Consider the following 21,966-nt stretch of genomic DNA (forward strand, 5'->3'; position numbering starts at 1 on the left):
AAACTTGTCGGAGTCTTGGAGACTCATGTGGTGGAAAGTATATTAAATTTTTGATACAATGGCAGCAAAATTTGGTTGTTATAACCATTCCAAAAAGACAGGATGACTGGAGGTATGTGACCTCAAATAACGGATTTTTGTAAAATTATAACTCATGTGACAACTGAAAATTCAAATTCTGTTAATGAACCAAGTACTCTCACAGAGTATGTCATGCCATTTAGAATCTTTAACTTTTGTGATGTTCAGAGACAAAGTTGACAATAAAAGCTGGCAATGTCCACTGGCACACGGTATCAGTTGACGAAAGTTCTGCAACCTCCGAGGTCCGAGCTTACAAAATTTTCCCCGGGGGATGGGAGATGTCGTATGTTGTTGTTGTTGTGGTCTTCAGTCCTGAGACTGGTTTGATGCAGCTCTCCATGCTACTCTATCCTGTGCAAGCTTTTTCATCTCCCAGTACCTACTGCAACCTACATCCCTCTGAATCTGCTTAGTGTATTCATCTCGTGGTCTCCCTCTACGATTTTTACCCTCCACGCTGCCCTCCAATACTAAATTGGTGATCCCTTCATGCCTCAGAACATGTCCTACCAACCGATCCCTTCTTCTGGTCAAGTTGTGCCACAAACGTCTCTTCTCCCCAATCCTATTCAATACTTCCCCATTAGTTACGTGATCTACCCATCTAATCTTCAGCATTCTTCTGTAGCACCACATTTCGAAAGCTTCTATTCTCTTCTTGTCCAAACTATTTATCGTCCATGTTTCACTTCCATACATGGCTACACTCCATACGAATACTTTCAGAAATGACTTCCTGACACTTAAATCTATACTGGATGTTAACAAATTTCTCTTCTTCAGAAACGCTTTCCTTGCCATTGCCAGCCTACATTTTATATCCTCTCTACTTCGACCATCATCAGTTATTTTGCTCCCCAAATAGCAAAACTCCTTTACTACTTTAAGTGCCTCATTTCCTAATCTAATTCCCTCAGCATCACCCGACTTAATTAGACTACATTCCATTATCCTTGTTTTGCTTTTGTTGATGTTCATCTTATATCCTCCTTTCAAGACACTGTCCATTCCATTCAACTGCTCTTCCAAGTCCTTTGCTGTCTCTGACAGAATTACAATGTCATCGGCGAACCTCAAAGTTTTTATTTCTTCTCCATGAATTTTAATACCTACTCCGAATTTTTCTTTTGTTTCCTTTACTGCTTGCTCAATATACAGATTGAACAACATCGGGGAGAGGCTACAACCCTGTCTTACTCCCTTCCCAACCACTGCTTCCCTTTCATGTCCCTCGACTCTTATAACTGCCATCTGGTTTCTGTACAAATTGTAAATAGTCTTTCGCTCCCTGTATTTTACCCCTGCCACCTTTAGAATTTGAAAGAGAGTATTCCAGTCAACATTGTCAAAAGCTTTCTCTAAGTCTACAAATGCTAGAAACGTAGGTTTGCCTTTCCTTAATCTTTCTTCTAAGATAAGTCGTAAGGTCAGTATTGCCTCACGTGTTCCAGTGTTTCTACGGAATCCAAACTGATCTTTCCCGAGGTTGGCTTCTACTAGTTTTTCCATTCGTCTGTAAAGAATTCGTGTTAGTATTTTGCAGCTGTGACTTATTAAGCTGATAGTTCGGTAATTTTCACATCTGTCAACACCTGCTTTCTTTGGGATTGGAATTATTATATTCTTCTTGAAGTCTGAGGGTATTTCGCCTGTTTCGTACATCTTGCTCACCAGATGGTAGAGTTTTGTCAGGACTGGCTCTCCCACGGCCGTCAGTAGTTCCAATGGAATATTGTCTACTCCGGGGGCCTTGTTTCGACTCAGGTCTTTCAGTGCTCTGTCAAACTCTTCACGCAGTATCATATCTCCCATTTCATCTTCATCTACATCCTCTTCCATTTCCATAATATTGTCCTCAAGTACATCGCCCTTGTATAGACCCTCTATATACTCCTTCCACCTTTCTGCTTTCCCTTCTTTGCTTAGAACTGGGTTTCCATCTGAGCTCTTGATATTCATACAAGTCGTTCTCTTATCTCCAAAGGTCTCTTTAATTTTCCTGTAGGCGGTATCTATCTTACCCCTAGTGAGACAGGCCTCTACATCCTTACATTTGTCCTCTAGCCATCCCTGCTTAGCCATTTTGCACTTCCTGTCGATCTCATTTTTGAGACGTTTGTATTCCTTTTTGCCTGTTTCACTTACTGCATTTTTATATTTTCTCCTTTCATCAATTAAATTCAATATTTCTTCTGTTACCCAAGGATTTCTACTAGCCCTCGTCTTTTTACCTACTTGATCCTCTGCTGCCGTCACTACTTCATCCCTCAAAGCTACCCATTCTTCTTCTACTGTATTTATTTCCCCCATTCCTGTCAATTGCTCCCTTATGCTCTCTCTGAATCTCTGTACAACCTCTGGTTCTTTTAGTTTATCCAGGTCCCATCTCCTTAAATTCCCACCTTTTTGCGGTTTCTTCAGTTTTAATCTACAGGTCATAACCAATAGATTGTGGTCAGAGTCCACATCTGCCCCTGGAAATGTCTTACAATTTAAAACCTGGTTCCTAAATCTCTGTCTTACCATTATATAATCTATCTGATACCTTTTAGTATCTCCAGGGTTCTTCCATGTATACAACCTTCTTTCATGATTCTTAAACCAAGTGTTAGTTATGATTATGTTGTGCTCTGTGCAAAATTCGACCAGGCGGCTTCCTCTTTCATTTCTGTCCCCCAGTCCATATTCACCTACTATGTTTCCTTCTCTCCCTTTTCCTACACTCGAATTCCAGTCACCCATGACTATTAAATTTTCGTCTCCCTTCACAATCTGAATAATTTCTTTTATTTCATCATACATTTCTTCAATTTCTTCGTCATCTGCAGAGCTAGTTGGCATATAAACTTGTACTACTGTAGTAGGCGTGGGCTTCGTATCTATCTTGGCCACAATAATGCGTTCACTATGCTGTTTGTAGTAGCTTACCCGCATTCCTATTTTCCTATTCATTATTAAACCTACTCCTGCATTACCCCTATTTGATTTTGTGTTTATAACCCTGTAGTCACCTGACCAGAAGTCTTGTTCCTCCTGCCACCGAACTTCACTAATTCCCACTATATCTAACTTCAACCTATCCATTTCCCTTTTTAAATTTTCTAACCTACCTGCCCGATTAAGGGATCTGACATTCCACGCTCCGATCCGTAGAACGCCAGTTTTCTTTCTCCTGATAACGACATCCTCTTGAGTAGTCCCCGCCTGGAGATCCGAATGGGGGACTATTTTACCTCCGGAATATTTTACCCAAGAGGACGCCATCATCATGTAATCATACAGTAAAGCTGCATGCCCTCGGGAAAAATTACGGCTGTAGTTTCCCCTTGCTTTCAGCCGTTCGCAGTACCAGCACAGCAAGGCCGTTTTGGTTATTGTTACAAGGCCAGATCAGTCAATCATCCAGACTGTTGCCCTTGCAACTACTGAAAAGGCTGCTGCCCCTCTTCAGGAACCACACGTTTGTCTGGCCTCTCAACAGATACCCCTCCGTTGTGGTTGCACCTACGGTACGGCTATCTGTATCGCTGAGGCACGCAAGCCTCCCCACCAACGGCAAGGTCCATGGTTCATGGGGGGGGGTCGTATATAATAAAATATTCAGTCCTAAGAATAGTAAAATGGCTAAGTGAGAAGTATTCAAATTCTGTCAGAAAGACAGTTTAGAAACCGCTGCTGAATGAGTGGCCTGTGAAATATTTGTCTGACACGCCAGAAGCCGCTACGCAAAGCTTGTTCTGCTAACAAGGAGTGGACCCTGGAACATCACAGGGTTTGTAGCAAGCACAGCCTCCTGACCCTTTGACGGCACAGGCACCACAGAAGACATTGAGCAATATCACGTGCTAGTAGCAAGAAGTGACGCGTTAGCCTCATGACAGTCACGAATGAAACAGCCTGCATGGAATGTTCCAGAAGCACATTCTCCACTAGTCAATAGTGAACTTTTCAGCTGAGATCGGGGCTACAGTAGGCAGCCCACGAGCAGTGCCTCAGCGGAATTGCCGACTGAGATAAGTTCCTCTGTCTTGCGCAGCGAGTGTCAGTCTTGCTCCCTCTCAGGACACAACATCATTACACATACTTCTGCTTTGAATGTAGTTTTGTCGTCCCTAATGTATATCTATCAGTGATAGTATTTACAGAATGATGGTATACTTTGTATTTTAATGTTGTTAAAAAGAAAGCTGTCCTCAACCTGCAGCACTCACTATGCATGGGCACTCAGAGCTAGTATGCCCTTGCCTTCATCCAACTTTTGAAGTGACTTGTCCAACCAGTTATAGGGGACCTACAGTTTGATATGGATTCCAAATCCCAGTCTAACACTGCATTTTTCACATACACAAATCACTGCAAGGAGAAAGAAGCAATAAGTGACAGCACAAAAATTTTTGATTGACTGGTGATTTAACCCCAAAACTTAGAAACTGTAGCCTGACATTTGCTTACTAAAATACATCACACTCTCTCTAAATGATGTGAGTGGACATATGAAGAAAAAATAGATACAAATTATGAATCATATCTCTATTGTAACCAAGATTAGCTAGACGATTAACAAACTTATTTCATTCCTCCAAACCATGCCCTTGAATCAGTATCTTGTAAGATTTTTTAGTTCAACTTTACCATACCTGCATATAGTCTTTTTCTCTTCTTTAACATTAGAAATTTATGATTACCAATACCTGCATATTACTGCCAAGTTTGTTACTAACAAGCCAAAGTTTGTTACTAACAAGCCATTATTCTACATGCTACAAAACACTCAATAACTATTTTTTTGAGTAACTCTTACAAATGTAAACTTTCTCTTTTTTTATTGTTGTTGGACAGGCTGAGAATGTTTCCATCTGCTACCGTTAGGATAAAGGTGAAAAACTTGTACTTTCATGTGGCAGTTTAATTGGAAAGCTATGAACTTTTGACAAACTTTCTTCCTACAATGTCACAAGCTTTTGGTGGGTTTGTAAATCTTGAAAAGAGGCAATCTGTTTATATGTATACACACGCACACATATAAAAACTCTCTCTCTCTCTCTCTTCTTGACCCTGACCTACTATCAGTATAAACTCGTCCGGATGATAGCGTTGTCACCTGGAGAGGAATGGCTGCTAGTCAGACACACACGCGGTGCATGTAGTATCAGTGAGCATGCAGTCCGAGTGTGGGATGTGTGTCTGAACACTCCTAACATTGGGCCTCTATGATCGATGACCCACGCATGTGCCAACGTTAACACCACAACATAGGTAACTGTGACTGAAATGGGCACGTGACCATCGGCACTGGATGTCAGCGCAGTGGCAGAGCATTGGTTCATCTGATGAATCCCAATACATTCTTCATCATGCCGAAGGGTGGGGTGTGAATGTGTGCCGTCCCAGGGGAACAGCTATTTCACACATGTACTGTAGGACGGAGACAAATTGGCAGTGCCTGCATTATGCTCTGGGGAACATCATGTGGGCACCCATTGGTTCAATGGAGCTTGTGCAAGGCAACATGACAGCCAAGGAGTATCATACACTTGTTGCAGACCACATACACCCCTTCATGACAATAATTTTTCCCGAAGGCAGAGGCATTTTCCAGCAAGATAGTGTGTCATGTCACAAGGACAGGAGTGTAATGCAGTGGTCTGAGGAACACAGTGGCAAGTTCAAAGTGATGTGCTGGCCCCCAGCTCGCCAGATCTGAACCCAGTCGAACAAATCTGGCATGAGATTGAATGTGGTGTCAGAACTCATCGGCCCCTTCTCGGAATTGAAGGGAATTAGGTGACCTACCAAGGCCTCATTGCTCCCATGCCACAGTGCGTCGCTGCCGTTATCTGTGCCAGAGGTGGACATACTAGCTATTAGGTAGGTGGTTATAATGGCTAATCAATGTATACAGTGTGTGTATATCCAAAATCTCCTCTCAAATTCCTGGATCAATTTCAATCAAATTTGGCACAGAAACAACAGGCCTCATAAGTATCAGCACTGCGGGGTTTATAACCTCCTAGCTTCTATATGGGCCAAAACATGCTTTTTCAAGTCCCTGGTGTATACGCTGCTCTGCTCGACAGGCATGTTGTGTGGAAAGAGTATCAGCTTGCCAAATCAACATGCTTTGCAGGGTAGCCCACATGGCAAGGGCAAGGATAAAGGTTTACCAGCCTCAACATGCAGGCTGCCGAGCATGACAAGCTTGTTGTGTTTTAGCATTATTGTCCTCCTTTATTGACCTGCTTTGCATGGCACACTGTACACAAGGGACAAACAATTTATTTTCAAGCCCTTGATGTGTAGCCTGCCCTGCATGACAGGTATGGTGTTGGAGTAGTATTGGTCTACTTTATTGAACTGTATTGCAGGGGCTACACGTGCCAATGAGCACGGCTAGAGATAGGCTGAGGTGGATAAAGGAGAGGGTGGACAGTGGACAGAGTGATTTTTTTGGGGGGGGGGGGGGGGGGGGACAGGACAGTGAGAGTGAGAGAGAGAAAGAGAGAGAGAGAGTAGGGAAGAAGAGATAGACAGAGGTGGGAGGATGAGGTGAGCAGGGAGGAAGAGATGGACACACAAAGGGGAATGAGACAGTGTGTTCAATATATGTGTCGATTGCATACGTGAATGAAGCTGCAGGAAAATGGCTAGTGTAACAATAAAACAAGAAGATAAGTGGGAATATGGCAGAAGCGGTGGTTCCAGAAAACGTTCAAAGTGGAGAAAATATTTCTTCACTGGTCATCGTCAAACTCCTGCTGATTAATATCTATGATACACATTACCCTGAATACACAAACACACAGTTTTGCTAGAGTACAGGGTGGTCTATAAATGTGCAGAAGGCAATGGATGCAATAACACACAATCATTACTGACAATAGTACCAACGAATTTCAGATAAAAGAAATGGTGTGTGGATACATGGAATGAATATTTACAATTATTCAATGAAAAAATTATGTATGGCATAATATATGTGAAAAGATGCAGCAAAAAGAATGCCATATTTTTATGCTTTTTTTTATTTTATGAAGTTTGAGGGCTTACAATATTGTGTTTAAAAATTGTGGGTAGGATCTAAAGTGTAAAAATTTATAAACGATTTCCCCACTCTGCTTCCCCTTTTGTAAATATGGCACCAGTTTTCACGTCAGTTGACAGGAATGAAAGGGAGACTTCATTATCTCAAGTGAATTCCCAGAGATGGATGTAGGTGAGGAGGATAAGCACTCAACAGCACAAGTAAGCTTTAAGTTTATTGTGAATCTCAATTTACAAAATGACTTTCTTGGTATAGGTGCCTCCATGATAAAGACAAGTCCACACAGAAACAGTGACTGTTTATTATTAATGTTCTGTCTGTCAATTGAAATTTTCGTATAAATCTCATATCAATAAATCTCATATCTTACAACTAACTAACTCCAGCCTGTAGCCCTGATGGCCCACTGCTGGACCCTAGGTGCTAGCATTTTGTCAGCTTTTCCTCTTCAGCCCCTCCAGTCCCTGACAAGACGTAGCACCGAAGGCTTTACATGGCCTATTGGTTATTTTGGTTTATTAGTATTCAGGAAACTCTCTCCCACACAATTATTGCCTAATGACTTGGCTTTATTAATACTGTCAGTATTATTTATCCTATACTATCTATGGACTTTCCTGCAAAAACCTTGTCAAATAATTTATTCTTATAAGCATCTGTGTTGCACTCAACGTGTATGGTCCTAGTGGCTCCTTCTGCCAGACCAAAATTGCGTTTTTACTCTAACTTTCAATATCATTTATAGAATTATGTGTTAGTTATTGGTACAACACTATTCAAAAATGCACACAATGCTTCCATTAACAAGAGAGCATCTAATCAAGATGGAATGAACGACGTAAGAGATGGCCTGAAAGAGTTAATGTGACCAGGTTAAATAAATAAATCTATATAAAAACGAAATGCAGACCCATATCATACCCAGAATAAAATTATTTGTCAGTTGACACTTCAAGCCTTAGAACTTAGTTACTCCAGCTGTATTTCTTACTGTTCTTACTGTCAAGCATCGACTGTCCGCTGCTGTCAACATGTCACAATAGTGTATCAGTTCACTTGAAGTGAACATGTATAACTGATTATGATGCCTTGCTTACATTGGCAACCTCCTCCCTGTTCGATCAAATCTTATTCAAAAGACAGCTGTGGAAACTGTGTAGTGGCAGAAAGAGACCTCAACTAACAAAGTAATTTTAAAGAAACTATAATCAAACAATGGAAAATCCATGACGGAATGTAACAATATTATGAAAAGGAAAGTTGCTACTCACCAAATAGTGGAGATGCTGAGTAGCAGATAGGCACAACAAAAAGACTGTCAGAAAGTGAGCTTTTGGGCAACAAGGCCTTTGTCGAAAACACACAAACACACGGAAATGTGACTAAACATGACTGCAACCTCGGGCAACTGTTGAGGTGGACAGTGAAGTGCTTCTGTGGAGTGCGCAAGGATGAGAGATGGAGAGAGGGTATGGCAGGTAGGTGCAGTTGGAAGGTTAGTGCTGCAATGGGAACAGGGAAGGGGCTGGATGGATGAGAAAAGTGACTAACAAAGGTTGAGGTCGGGAAGGATACATGAACGTATTATACTGTATATTGCAGGGAGAGTTCCTCCCTGCGCAATTCAGAAAAGCTGGTGTTGGTGGAAAGGATCCACATGGCACAGGCTGTGAAGCAGTCATTGAAATGAAGGATGTCGTGTTGGGCAGTGCACTCAGCAATAGGCTGGTCCATCTGTTTCTTGGTCACAGTTTGTCGGTGGCCATTTATGCAGACAGAAAGCTTGACGGTTGTCATGCCCATACAGAATGCAGCACAGTGGCTGCAGCTTAGCCTCTAGATTACATGACTAGTTTCATAGGTAGCCCTGCCTTTAATGGGACAAGTGATCTTTGTGACTGGACTGGAGCAGGTGGTAGTGGGAGGATGTATGGGACATGTCTTGCATTCAGGTCTATTACAGGAATATGAGCCATGAGGTAAGGGGTCGGGAACAGGGGTTGCATAGGGACGGACGAGTATAATTGTGTAGGTTCGATGGAATGTGGAATACCACTGTGGGAGGGATGGGAAGAATAGTGAGCAGGACATTTCTCATTTCAGGGCATAACAAGAGGTGGTCGAAACACTGGTTGAGAATGTAATTCAGTTGCTCCAGTCCTGGGTAGTACTGAGTTACGAGGGAATGCTCCTCCATGGTTGGATGGTGAGACTTTGGGAGGCTGTGGGAAACTGGAAAGATAAGACACAGGAGATTTATTTTCGTACAAGATTGGGAGGATAATTACAGTCTGCAAAGACCTCAGTGAGACCCTTGATATATTTCGAGAGGGATCGCTAGGCACTGCAGATGTGACAACCATGGGTGGCTAGGCTGTATGGAATGGACTTACTGGTATGGAGCGAGAGGCAGCTGTCAAAGTGGAGGTATTGCATGTGGTTAGTAGGTTTGTTATGGACAGAGGTACTGATGTAGCCATCTTTGAGTGGAGATCAACACTAGGAAGATGGTTTGTTGAGTTGAGTAGGACCAGGTGACACAAATGGTGGAGAAGCTGTTGAGGTTCTGGAGGAATGTGGATAGAGTGTCCTCAACCTCGATCCAGATCACAAAGATGTCATCAGTGAATATGAACCAAGTGTGGGTTTTAGGATTCTCGGTGTTTAGGAAGGATTCCTCTAGATAGCCCATGAACAGGTTGGCATAGGATGGTGCCATGCTGGTGCCCACAGCTGTACCCCGGATTTGTTTGTAGGTAATGCCTTCAAAGGAGCAGTAATTACGGGTGAGGATATAGTTGGTCATGGTGACTAGGAAGGAGGTTGTCAGTTTGGAATCCATCAGGCATTGTGAAAGATAGTGTTCAACAGTGGTAAGGCCATGGGCATTAGGGATCTTAATGTAAAGGGATATGGCATCATAATGATGAGCAGGGCACCATGTGGTAAAGGGACAGGAACTATAGCAGGCTGTTCCAGCCAAGCTCCAGGGAGCCGGAGCACTCACTGCTGCAGCTTGGAGCCCGTGTGGAGGGGGAAAGTGAACTCACTCCCCCCTGGCCGCACGCAGCCGCAACTGACGCAATAATTTGGTTCAATGACAGCAATGATAGCTGTGGGAGCCCTGTACCTCTGTTGGAGGATACCTTCCTATTCATTGAGAGGGATGGTCGTTCGCAGTGTCTTGTATGTCATAAAGTATTTAATTCTGCAAAGAGGTACAATATACAACGACATTATACACGTCTTCATGCAGCGCACTACGATCAGCTACAAGGCGTTGCATGCAGAGAACTGGTAGCCAGGCTTAAGAATGACATACCAGGAGATGTTTTGTAATATGGAGGGTATCAAAACATGCAACATAGTTCATGTTCTGTAATGCATTTATAATTTTTAGGAGAATGAGAGCGGAGAAAACACTACTGAATCTGCAATTTGAGCAAGCTACAGGGTCGCTCACATCATTGCAGTGAGTGGCAAGCCGTTTTCGGTGGGACCACTCATAAAATCGTGCATGCTAGCAGTTGCTGAATGTTTGTTTCCAAGAGAGGTGCAGGCAATTGAAGGGGTTTGCCTGTCGAAGCAAACAATGTCTCGTCGACTCCTGGACATGGCAGCTATTTAGAGAAACGGCTCAGGAAAAGGACGGAGAGCTTTGTTGCATTTTCACTACAATGTATTTACCTTAATAGTCATAATATATATAGCAGTTCATGACAAATTTCAAAACTCCGCCATCTCTCTCCCCACATCCACCACTGGTGGCGGCTCACCTCCAACTGTGCAACGCTACGCGCTGTTCACATCCAGCTGCCGCTGCCCAACACTACAATGGCAGACAACAATGCAAACTAGCCACAGACTGCAGACAGCACGCGCTTGATGAAAGCACCGACATATCGGACTGTGCTCAGCTTGCAGTCTTTGTGCGTGGTGTCGACATGGAGCTGCAAGTAACTGAAGAACTCTTGGATGTGGTACCACTCGATTACACTGACACAGGACATGACATTTTTGAAGCTGTTTGTGAATCAGTGGACAGTATGAATTTGCCATGGGATAAGCTCCATTCTGTAGACACAGACAGTGCACCACAAATGATCGGGCGTCACCAAGGTTTTGCTTCTCGTTTGAAAAATAAACTCTGGGGCGAATTCGGGAAAGACATTTTGACTCTTCATTGTTTTATTCACCAAGAGGCACTGTGTGCTGAAACAGTAGAGCTAGGTGGTGTAATGAAAGATGTCGTGAAGTGTGTGAATTTTGTGCAGTGTCACAGTATGAATCATCGCCAGTTCAAAGGATTCCTGAAAGATATGGAAGCAGAGTATGGGGATATGCCTTACCACAGTACAGTTCATTGGCTGAGTCAGGGAAAAGTTCTTAATGTTTTCTTTGCCATTCGCGAGGAAATATCCCTTTTTCTCGAAATGAATGGGGAAGAAATGCATTGTCTGAAAGATATAAAATGGATATCAGACCCGGGGTTCCTAGCTGATATAACTATGCATCTGAATAACTTTTTTTTTTTTTTACATCCCATTTTGTTTGCTTTTGTTAGTTGCATCTGCTTGGGGCGGATGTAAGACATCCGTTTAAGTTCGTTGTTGACCAGTTAACTGTTTTTTTTTTTTATTACAAAGAGCTGCAAACCCTCTGACATCTGAATAACTTAAATCTGTCACTGCAGGGCAAAGGGCAGCTAATCATTGACATGCACGACCAGATCAAAGCGTTCATGGAAAAGTTACGTTTATTTTAGAGGCAGATGAGTAATGGACATTTAACATTCTTCAGTCGTCTTGCTTCTTTAAAACTACCTGAAGGTACTACTTTCGGCAATTACCAAGCAAAGTTAAATCAGCTCATCACGTCGTTTGAAACACGATTCCGAGACCTCACTAGTTTGGAAATGGAACTTAAGATGTTCAGCACTCCTTTTTCAGTTTCCCCCGATGACTTGTCATCGTCACTTCAATTGGAGATTATTGATTTGCAAAATTCAACTTTGTTGAAAGAGAGGTACTACACAACGTGTTGGATTTGTCACGATGGTATCGTTCATTACAGCATAAAAGATATTCCAAGCTTCACAACAATGCCGCTTAGATCATGTGCATGTTTGGATCTACGTATTGTTGTGAGCAGCTTTTCTCAGCAATGAAAAGAGTAAAAAGTAAAGAATGATCGTTTCTTCAGGATGCAACAATGAAGGCCATCCTCCACATTTACGCTGCAAACACTTTGACACCTGATATTTCCGATCTTGTAATGAAAACAAAATGTCAAGTTACAGAGGCCCAATAAATTTAGTATGCAATTTCTTGTAAAACAGTTGTTTCTTATTTATTTCTTAGCAGCTAAGAGTGTGAGGTCGATTTTGTAAGACGCAGCTGGCACATCAAAACACTTGCCTTGCCGCCTGCCTCAGCCAGCCGTGCCACGTGCCGGCCCACTTGAATGGTCACAGCGAGTGACACGGCTGCCTGGAGCAGGGAGTGCTCCGCGGCTCACAAAAGAGCTGACGAGCTGTAACAGCCTGTACTATAGAGTCGGTGGAGAAATGGTTGGTATCTTTTATAGGAGGGTAGGTTCTGCGTAGTAGGCTGAAGGTGTTGGTCTACGAGAGCAGAGATTCCCTCAGTGGGGGCACAGTAACCGGCCACAATGGGACGTCCTGGATGGTTGGGTTTATGGACTTCAGGAAGCATGTAGAAGGTAGGAGTGCGGGGAGTGGTAGGGGTGAGCAGAGAGACGGGAGTCCAGGGAGAGGTTCTGGAATGGGCCTAAGGATTTGAGGAAAGACTGGAGATCCTGCTGGATTTTTGGAATGGGATTACTGTGGCAAGGTATGCAGGTGGATATAATTTATAGCTGCGGTTCAAAACAACAGAGGTGGGGGGCTTTGTCCGCAGGTCGGATCATAAGGTCTGAATCAGTTTTTAGATGATGGACTGTGGTTCTTTCTGCAAATGTAAGGTTAGTTCGCATGTTGAGGGATTTGGGGAATGATGGTGAGGCAAGGTTTGAGGTTAAGAAATTCTGGAAAGTTAACAGCGGGTGATTTGAGGGCAGTGGGGTGAATCACGGTTGGATGGAGGAGTGAACTGAGTCAAGCAGGGTTCAACATTTGTCTTTGGCTGAGTCTGATTGGTAGGGTTGGTGGCGAAAAAGTGTTTCCACTGTAGGGACCAGGAGAAGGTCTTTAACAAGTCCTGCATGATTGAATTTGGGAGTGGGGCACAAGGTGAGGCCTTTGGAAAGGACTGATATTTCCGTGGGGCTAAGGCTTCTGGAGGAAAGGTTCATGACTGTGTTTCGGGTCTGGAGTCTGTGTAGCGGTGGGAGGGAGTTTTGGAGGGTGGGATAAGTGTAGGTCTACGAGACGGGGTTTTTCAGGCATGAGGGGACGTGGGAGAGGTTTGGAGGTTGTTGTAAAGGTGGTGGACAGTTGTACTCCAAAGTGGAAGCAGGAAGTGAGCAGGGTAGAGAGGCTTTTGAGGTGGCGTTGTGCATGTTGCTCTAGTTCCTCAATGGCAAGAGTTTCAATATGTATTATGGGTTCCAGAAATTTGGGACTGCATAGCAGGAGAATTTTATGGTTGGACAGTAGGCATTGCAAGGACATTTGGACTTGGTTGATATGGTTTTGCACGACTATTTGGTGAGGGCTAAGGATTGGCGGAATCGGAACAGATGGAGATCATTGCAGAAGGAGGGGTGGCAGCTGGAGACGGGTAATTTGATGGCAAGGCCATATGGGGCGGGATTCCATGAAACTATGTGTAACTCAGCATCACTACATGGTGTGTAGCAACTTTCCTTTTACTTTTCATAAAATTGTTAAAGAGACCACAGTTAGAAGACACGGTATAGTATTGTCAAGCAGTAGAAATGCTAAAAAAGGGATGGGAAGTAGGTGGTTAACTTAAATAAACAAAAAGAATGCAAACGTTATGGAAATTAGGACAGACAGGAGAAATACAAGGCAGATTACTTGAGCTGTAGGACTTGAATCATCTGGAGGAATAAATTTGTCCTTTTATAGTGCAACTAGAGCATGATAGGACAACCCGCACTGCAGTTTGTGTGGTGAAAACAGATATTTAATTAGTGATGTTTTGTGCACACTAAAATTTGTGAAAAACATATATAGAGAATTTAAAAAAAAACAAATATTCTAAATAAATAGTAATTTATCACAGAGATAGTACTAGTGTGTGACAAACTAATAATTAGTTGTACTTTATTGTATTGGATAAATATGTTCATATTCATAACGTTATTTATGTAAAATGTGTACCTTGCTTAAATGAAAGGCTTTTATATTTTCAGAATGGGATTTTCACTCTGAAAGCGAAGTGTGTGCTGATATGAAACTTCCTGGCAGATTAAAACTGTGTGCCACACCGAGACTTCGAACTCGGGACCTTTGCCTTTTGAGGGCAAGTGCTCTACCATCTGAGCTACCCAAGCAGGACTCACAACCCATCCTCACTTGCAGAAGATCTTATGTGAAGTTTGGAAGGTAGGAGATGAGGTACCGGCAGAATTGAAGCTGTGAGGATGGGTAGCTCAGATGGTAAGCACTTGCCTGCAAAAAGCAAAGGTTCCGAGTTGGAGTCTCGGTCCGGCACATAGTTTTAATCTGCCAGCAAGTTTCATATCAGCACACACTCCGCTGCAGAGTGAAAATCTCATTCTAGAAACATCCCCCCAGGCTGTGGCCAAGCCATGCCTCCACAATATCCTTTCTTCCAGGTGTGCTAGTTCTTCAAGGTTTGCAGAAGAGCTTCTGTGAAGTTGGAAGGTAGGACACGAGGTACTGGCAGAATTGAAGCTGTGAGGGTGGGTCGTGAGTCATGCTTGGGTAGCTCAGATGGTAGAGCACTTGTCTGCGAAAGGCAGAAGTGCAGAAGGCCCGAGTTCGAGTCTTGGTCTGGCACACAGTTTTAATCTTTTATAAATTGTTTTTAGTCATGTTTAAAGTAAATGATTTTACATTGTGAGTTTCTTACATTGCACAAATGTGACCTGCAGAGATATTATGGTGGTTCCTTGTGTTGTTTGTCAAAAGCAGCTATCTACATGGTACTCGTACACTGTGATGCCTGCAAGAGGTTGAGTCAGGCAGGATTTCCCAGGCTATAAAGTACACAATAGTCCAGGCAAACTTTATTTGAGTTATGCCTAAGTGTCACAGTGTTGGAGAACTACCAGGATCACGACAACAGCCCCTTTCGGCAATTTTAGGAGACATACTGCTGATATAGTTTTGAATAACAGTAATGAATGGAACTCAGAGAGAGAGAGAGAGAGAGAGAGAGAGAGAGAGAGAGAGAGAGGGGGGGGGGAGGGAGGGAGTTGGGGGGGGGGGAGCAGTGAAGGGGGCATTGAGAAGAATCTTGTAACAAAAATTACTGTACTTTACTTTGCCACTTTTTAATAGTTCTTTGTTTATACCAATACTAGGGTATTGGTATAGTGTGTTGCGTAGAAACATGCTTTCTGATTTGGCTATGCTTTCCTAGATAATACCAAATGATTGTAGTACCAAGTTCACACAACTTTCTTCAGTTTTAAGCTACCATTTCAGGCTGTTTCAATTCTGGCTCCTTTGTCATGGGTGTGTGTGAACATGAGTTAGTTCTCCAGGCTGCTGCAAGGTAGCCCTGTTTCACTGTGTTCATCCAGTGTTCTGTTGCATGCACATATCTCTGTTACTCAGCACAGCTGACATGTGGCAACTCTTTGTTCCAAACATACTTCATTGGCATTCCAGGCACAAAGTGATACTCAGTAAAACTGGATAATAAGAACTCTGTAATGAAGGTAGGAATAATGAGGACTTCTTTGTCATTCTTACTTTTCTATACGAACAGTTCTTGTTTGTTGATAAATGTGGTTGTCTCAGTGCCTAGTGCACTATATGGGACTTGAGATGATGATGAGCAAGATGAAATACAGTGTGCAATCTGTGACACATGGTGCTTACAGTCAGCTGGGTGTCACTGCGAGAAAGCAATTTATGACCACATATAAGGTGAAATACAGCGACAGGTAAATCCGAGGAGTAAAAATTTGTATGTAGAGCTCCTGCATGTTCTTCATAGGTATAACTGAATTTAGATGGATGACACTGTAACAAAGCGGGTGGATCCCCCACCTGTTCTGTTTTTCTTACCTCCTTTTTCTTTTTGCAAATATTTTCAACTGTGTTATTTTTTATGACAGTGTGTTCAATGCCAAAAGTCTCAAATATTAACTTGGGGCTTAGACAACTTGACTTTGTTATCCAGTACATTTACTTAATTAATCAGAATATCTTGGTGTATTAAATTACCTAAAGACCGCTAATTACAAATACTAGTAATTGCAGACTCCGTTATCATTGTTTATATGTAAACATATATCTCTTTACTGACTTTCAGATAAAGGAGATCAAAGTACATATTAATAAATGAAGTATCCCCACAGTCAATGTTGGAAATTTGGTATTATCTTTTGCCCTCATTTAGTTTAAGACTAATTAGGATTTTCACTAAAACATTGTTACTGAAATAGAATACCATATTTTAGAAAACTACACAGCATAGTTCAATAGCAGTTACTGTTGTATCTATAAGTCCACATTCAGAAGAATCTTTTGCCACTATTCATTTAATCAAGAATGTCAATATTTAACTTTAATTTGCAAAAAGGACAGGAAACAATGCCATCTGAATGTATTGCTAATTATTGTAGTCGTACAAGAAGAGAGGCTACTGCGAGCTGTTTCAGTCAGTCTGCCAAAGTGTGTAAGGCGAGCAAGATTTGTGCCCAAAATGTTTCACAGTGTACTGCAGACGAGTTAACACAAATTACAACTTGTTCTGAGTTTTATCTAAAATCTGTGTCCAAGCGTCTATTCAGTGACAGTTTCCTATGATCGATTGTGAACTTTTAATTGACTTAATAAAATTTGTCAGTCTTCTAATAATTCCTTCTGCTGTGGCAATAGGACTGGACTGTGATATTTTCAAATTATACTACTGTGCACATGAGTTTTGGATTGGTTAGATTTCAGGAACAGTGATCTAAGAACATTAATCAGTGACTGTGTTAATTAAATGTCTGCCACATGTGAACTTATGTCACTTCATATTATTAGGTTATTGCACTCTAACAGTCTCAATGTAGAACATCTATCGAGTGTAGTATATGGCTAGCTGTTTTGGGAAATTAATGTATTTGGACTGAAAACCTGGTATGGACCACATCATTTAAAATAGCCTACATTAGACAGCCATTTTTCAGCCAGATTTAGTGGAAGTGCAGCTACTGGAGGCATATTAGCATAGAGAAATAAAGGCTATGCTTCAACATGGAGGAACATTCAACTGATGCAGCACTGTGAGAAAGCTACAAACTAGTACACATCTTTCTCGTTGGGTGTCTGCTCAGATAATGTCTGTTTGCCTTCAAAGAGTAGAGGTAAAGAAATTTGATAATATGCTTGTACGAGCAAAGGGTTTTTGGTGATATACACAATTGGTTTCAGATACGAAAAACCAAATACAGCAGGAAGGTCAGACTTTTGTTTCTTATTCACTTACAATTTATGAAATGACAGATGTAACAGACTATGCACAGCTTAAAATATTTGTGCTAGGTGTTGACCCAGAGGAGCTACTAGAAGTGACACCTACGGATTATACAATAACAGATTGTGACCTGTATGAGTCGGTGTGTGAATCCATTGAGAAAATCTGTTTGTCACCAGGGAACGAAGCCTGTCCCGTGACAGACTGCACCGCAAAAAGTGGTGAACTTGAGGTGTCGAGGTTGTGGTGCCCTGTGTGGTGAATTCTGTAAGGTCTCATAGTCTCAGTCCCCTCAGACTGAAAGACTTTTTGCTAGACATGGAAGCAGCAACATGTGTGGTATGTTAGCTTATCAGAGGCAAAGTTTTTGACGTATTCTTTGTGATTTGGAAGAAAATAACTTTGTTTATGGAAATGAAAGGAGAGATGTGGCCGTCACCAAATGATGAAAAATGTGAAATGAAGTTATCTTTTCTTCAATAATATTAAAATATATTTAAATAATTCAATGTCAGTTCAAAGGAAGGATCTAATTTTATCTCACATATTAAATAATAGTATAGGCATTATCTGATTATTTCATTGTTTCTTGGTAGAATATTTTACACATTATGAATGAAAAAGCATGACACTGGTGTAATGATCTGTAATATTTATTATTTTACCATCAGGCTTTTGGCTGTTGCACAATCTTCAGCTACAAAGATAAATGTGTGTGAGCCTGTGAAATTTTTGTTGATCAGAGGTTTTAAAATAGCGCAACTACAGGGTATTTCAGTTGGTTCCCAAAGATGACAATTGTTAATTTGGGACTAAAACAAGGATTATTTCAGTAAAATGAAGGTTAGGTAAAATACGAGGCACTTTAAATAATGAACTACATGACAAATTATGAATCATAAGTTGAACAATGTGTCGTAAAATTTGATGACATGTTCAAGAGGGTTACTAAACATGATATTCTTGCCCCTAAAAGGTCCAATATTACAAACAGGTGCACTACAACAAGTGAGACTTAACAGATAAATAAAATAATTGTTTACACAAAGCGAAACTTTAATACAGCAAGTGAAACTACAGTAACTGAAATAAAGAAAAAATCTGGCCCTTTAGTAGGACGGGTATTACAGATCTCAATGGGATTATTAGCAGTGTCCACAGATAAAAGTGGTGAGTAAGGGAACTGTGTGTGATTATTCGGTACAAGCAGTGTCCACAGATAAAAGTGGTGAGTAAGGGAACTGTGTGTGATTATTCGGTACTAAGTTGTGCAAGTAGACATATGTTTATTAATTTCATTGTTTCAAAGTGGTTCATCTTCCTTCCTTCATGCATGATATGTAAGACTTCATGTCACAACTTTTAACTGTTGTCTTTTTTAAGCAGGTGGTCTGCATAAGTCGAGTCTACAACTCTCCAAATTTTATGGTAGCTTTCTAGCAGGTGGATGTTACCCCGCCAGACCGTTATACATCGAATTTGCAACTATTGCAAGTGATTTAGAATATTCTGCTCTTTTTCCAAAGCTGACATGCTGTCTTTACCATTGGGCAATAAGTGACCAATAGTGTTGTGCACATAAAATGTTTTTTAGTTTATAGACTTACACTTTTTGGTGACATTCCGAGAGACTTTTCCTAAATATGGAACATTGCACCATTTATTAGGGTCCTGAGGTGATAGTTCAAGTGTATGTAACAAAGAGAGGAGACCTGCTGTTTTTGTTTTTGACGCATTATTGAGTCCACCAAGACAGGAGCGGATTTGTTTCTCTGTAATTAATTCACTTTGGAAGTTGTCATAGCTCATGAGGATGCATATTAGGCAATGTATAACTGAATTAAAGGCAGCATGTTTGTGGGTCACTTGGTGTTGAGAATTAGCAGGTATTACAATGTCATTTATAATAGGCTTCCTGGAAAGTAAGAATGTAATCACTGATATCTTATGGCTAGATGTAAATAATTTATAGAGTTACATCAAACTCGGTTGAATTTCATACTGTTGCACTTAAATTTTAGCTGCCTGAGGAATATTTGATGCTGCCTAGTAGTACATATCTATAAACGTAATACATCATCAACATACCTAAACCAGTATCCAACCTTGGAAGAGACAATGCTATTTTCCTAGAAATAGTTTTTCAGAATTGTCCATGATGATTTCTGGTAGGACGTTTAGGTGCTCATGAACAGGTATGTTAGTGAATAAGATGCTGACATAAAAAAGAAAGTGTCTTGGCCTAGGGGAATTTATGAGCCTTCTTTCTTCTAAAGTAGACAATACATGCAAGCACAACTTGCACACACATGACCACTGAGGACGAATATGGCCTCAGTGACTACAGACAATTGGCATGTATGTGAGAGTTGTGTCTTGCATGAATGTGAATGTATGTGTGTGCATTATCTACTCTAGAAGAAGGCCTTTTGGCCAAAAGTTCATATTTGTTGTACCTGTCTGCGACTCAACATCTCCTCTATACAGTGAGTGCATTCTATCCTTTTCAGAATTTTGTCTGTGATATGTTTGACAGGGAAGTCGGTCATGCCATTGTGCATATTATGTACAAAAAGCAGAATGCTAAAATAAGGAAATTATTCGGTAGTAAACAACTTTCAGAATCAATTTGAAAGCTTAAGTCACAAAATGTGAGGCAAATCTTTTGGACTTTGAAACAACCACCATAAAATTCCATAAAGCAACTGGAAGCAATAAAAATAGATATTCTATGAATTAGGCGATGAATCTCCACTAAGTATGTCGTAGCTCACGAACTGGAAAATTCTAATGACATTTCTGGTGTCCCATCACATAAGGAAAGTCAAGCTGTAAACAATTTCAATCGGAAAATGAGTTATAATAATGTTACAGCAACCACATCAAAGGAAGTACTCTTGTATTAACAAAAAAATATGACTACGTAAACAAAGTAGAATATTTCCTAAACTCTTCCAACTTCCAGCAAATGCAGAAGAAAGGCCCACTATCTTATAACAATGAAGTAAAAAGTGTTATCAAGCTGTGTAAAAGTAGAATATCTAACTCTAGTACCCACTTTCGCAACAACTTGAAGCCTTTAACTTCCAGACTCCATAAAATTCATAAGGACAATATACCTATCCTCCCTGTAGTGTTTTCATTCTCAACTCATTATTACAAATTAACCAGAGAATTAAATGACCTCATCAAATCCAATTTTATGCCTAGATATGGTATTCTTAATTCAACTGACATAGTGAACAAGTTAAAAGATATCCAAATCCCCCTAGTGCCAAATTACTTTCTTTTTATGTCAGCAGCTTTTTCACTAATATACCTGTTCATGTGTGCCTGAAGACAGGTATTAGGAAAGAACAAACTACTGTATCCGCTGGCATAAAAGGTGCACCCCACTTATTAACACTTTTTGTAGGGAAAAAATTTCTCACGTAATACACCTATTGCAAACCTATTATTCCACATATATGTGCATGTATATCAAATATTTAGGCAATAAACACAGAAGAAAGTTCTCACCTTTTAATTTTCATCCTCATATCCACAGAATTCATTCTCAGAGCTGAAGGAAAAAGTACTTGAAGTTGCTATATCAGAATCTGAATCGTCATTGAAACTATTCTCTGTGTGATACAGTGCATTATTGATTCCACACTTCTTACACAATTTAATCACTATTCCAGTTTTTATAGACTCCCACGAAGCTTTGAGCCACAAATCTGAGCAATGCTGGGTCTCTTCATCCTTCCTGGCAGTACAGTTTCAAAATCTGTAGATTTCATCCATGTATTCTACTCCTTCATAAGTCCCTTAAATAGTCTATTGATACATACATCCGATGGTTGAATGGTTGAAGTAAACTAGTTAGCCCAGCAATACAGCTGACTGACTCTTCAATTCATGCAGTCTATTTTTAACATCTTCTGCTCTGTGAGAACGAAGCTGATCCCATACTAACAGGGCAGGCTTCTTCAGTAGGCCTCCAAGTTGCCTGGCCAGATTTATCCATCCACCTCATTTCTCCTCCATCCATCAGCCTTTATCATGCACATGGGCAAACATTCCCTTCGGCATTTGCTCCTTAGGAAGCCCTCTTTCTTTTAAAATATCAAAAGTGGCGCCCAGTTTTGTTCCATCAGCACAGCAGGATAAAATGACTGTGTAATGAGTCTTCTTGTGCCCTTGGAATGCACAGATCTGTTAGGAGGGACATCAAAGGTTAGCAGAGTCTCTCACGTTTCCAATTTGCGGAAG

The sequence above is a fragment of the Schistocerca americana genome, chromosome 6, assembly GCF_021461395.2.
Source record: "Schistocerca americana isolate TAMUIC-IGC-003095 chromosome 6, iqSchAmer2.1, whole genome shotgun sequence".
In the NCBI taxonomy this organism is placed as follows: Eukaryota; Metazoa; Arthropoda; class Insecta; order Orthoptera; family Acrididae; genus Schistocerca; species Schistocerca americana.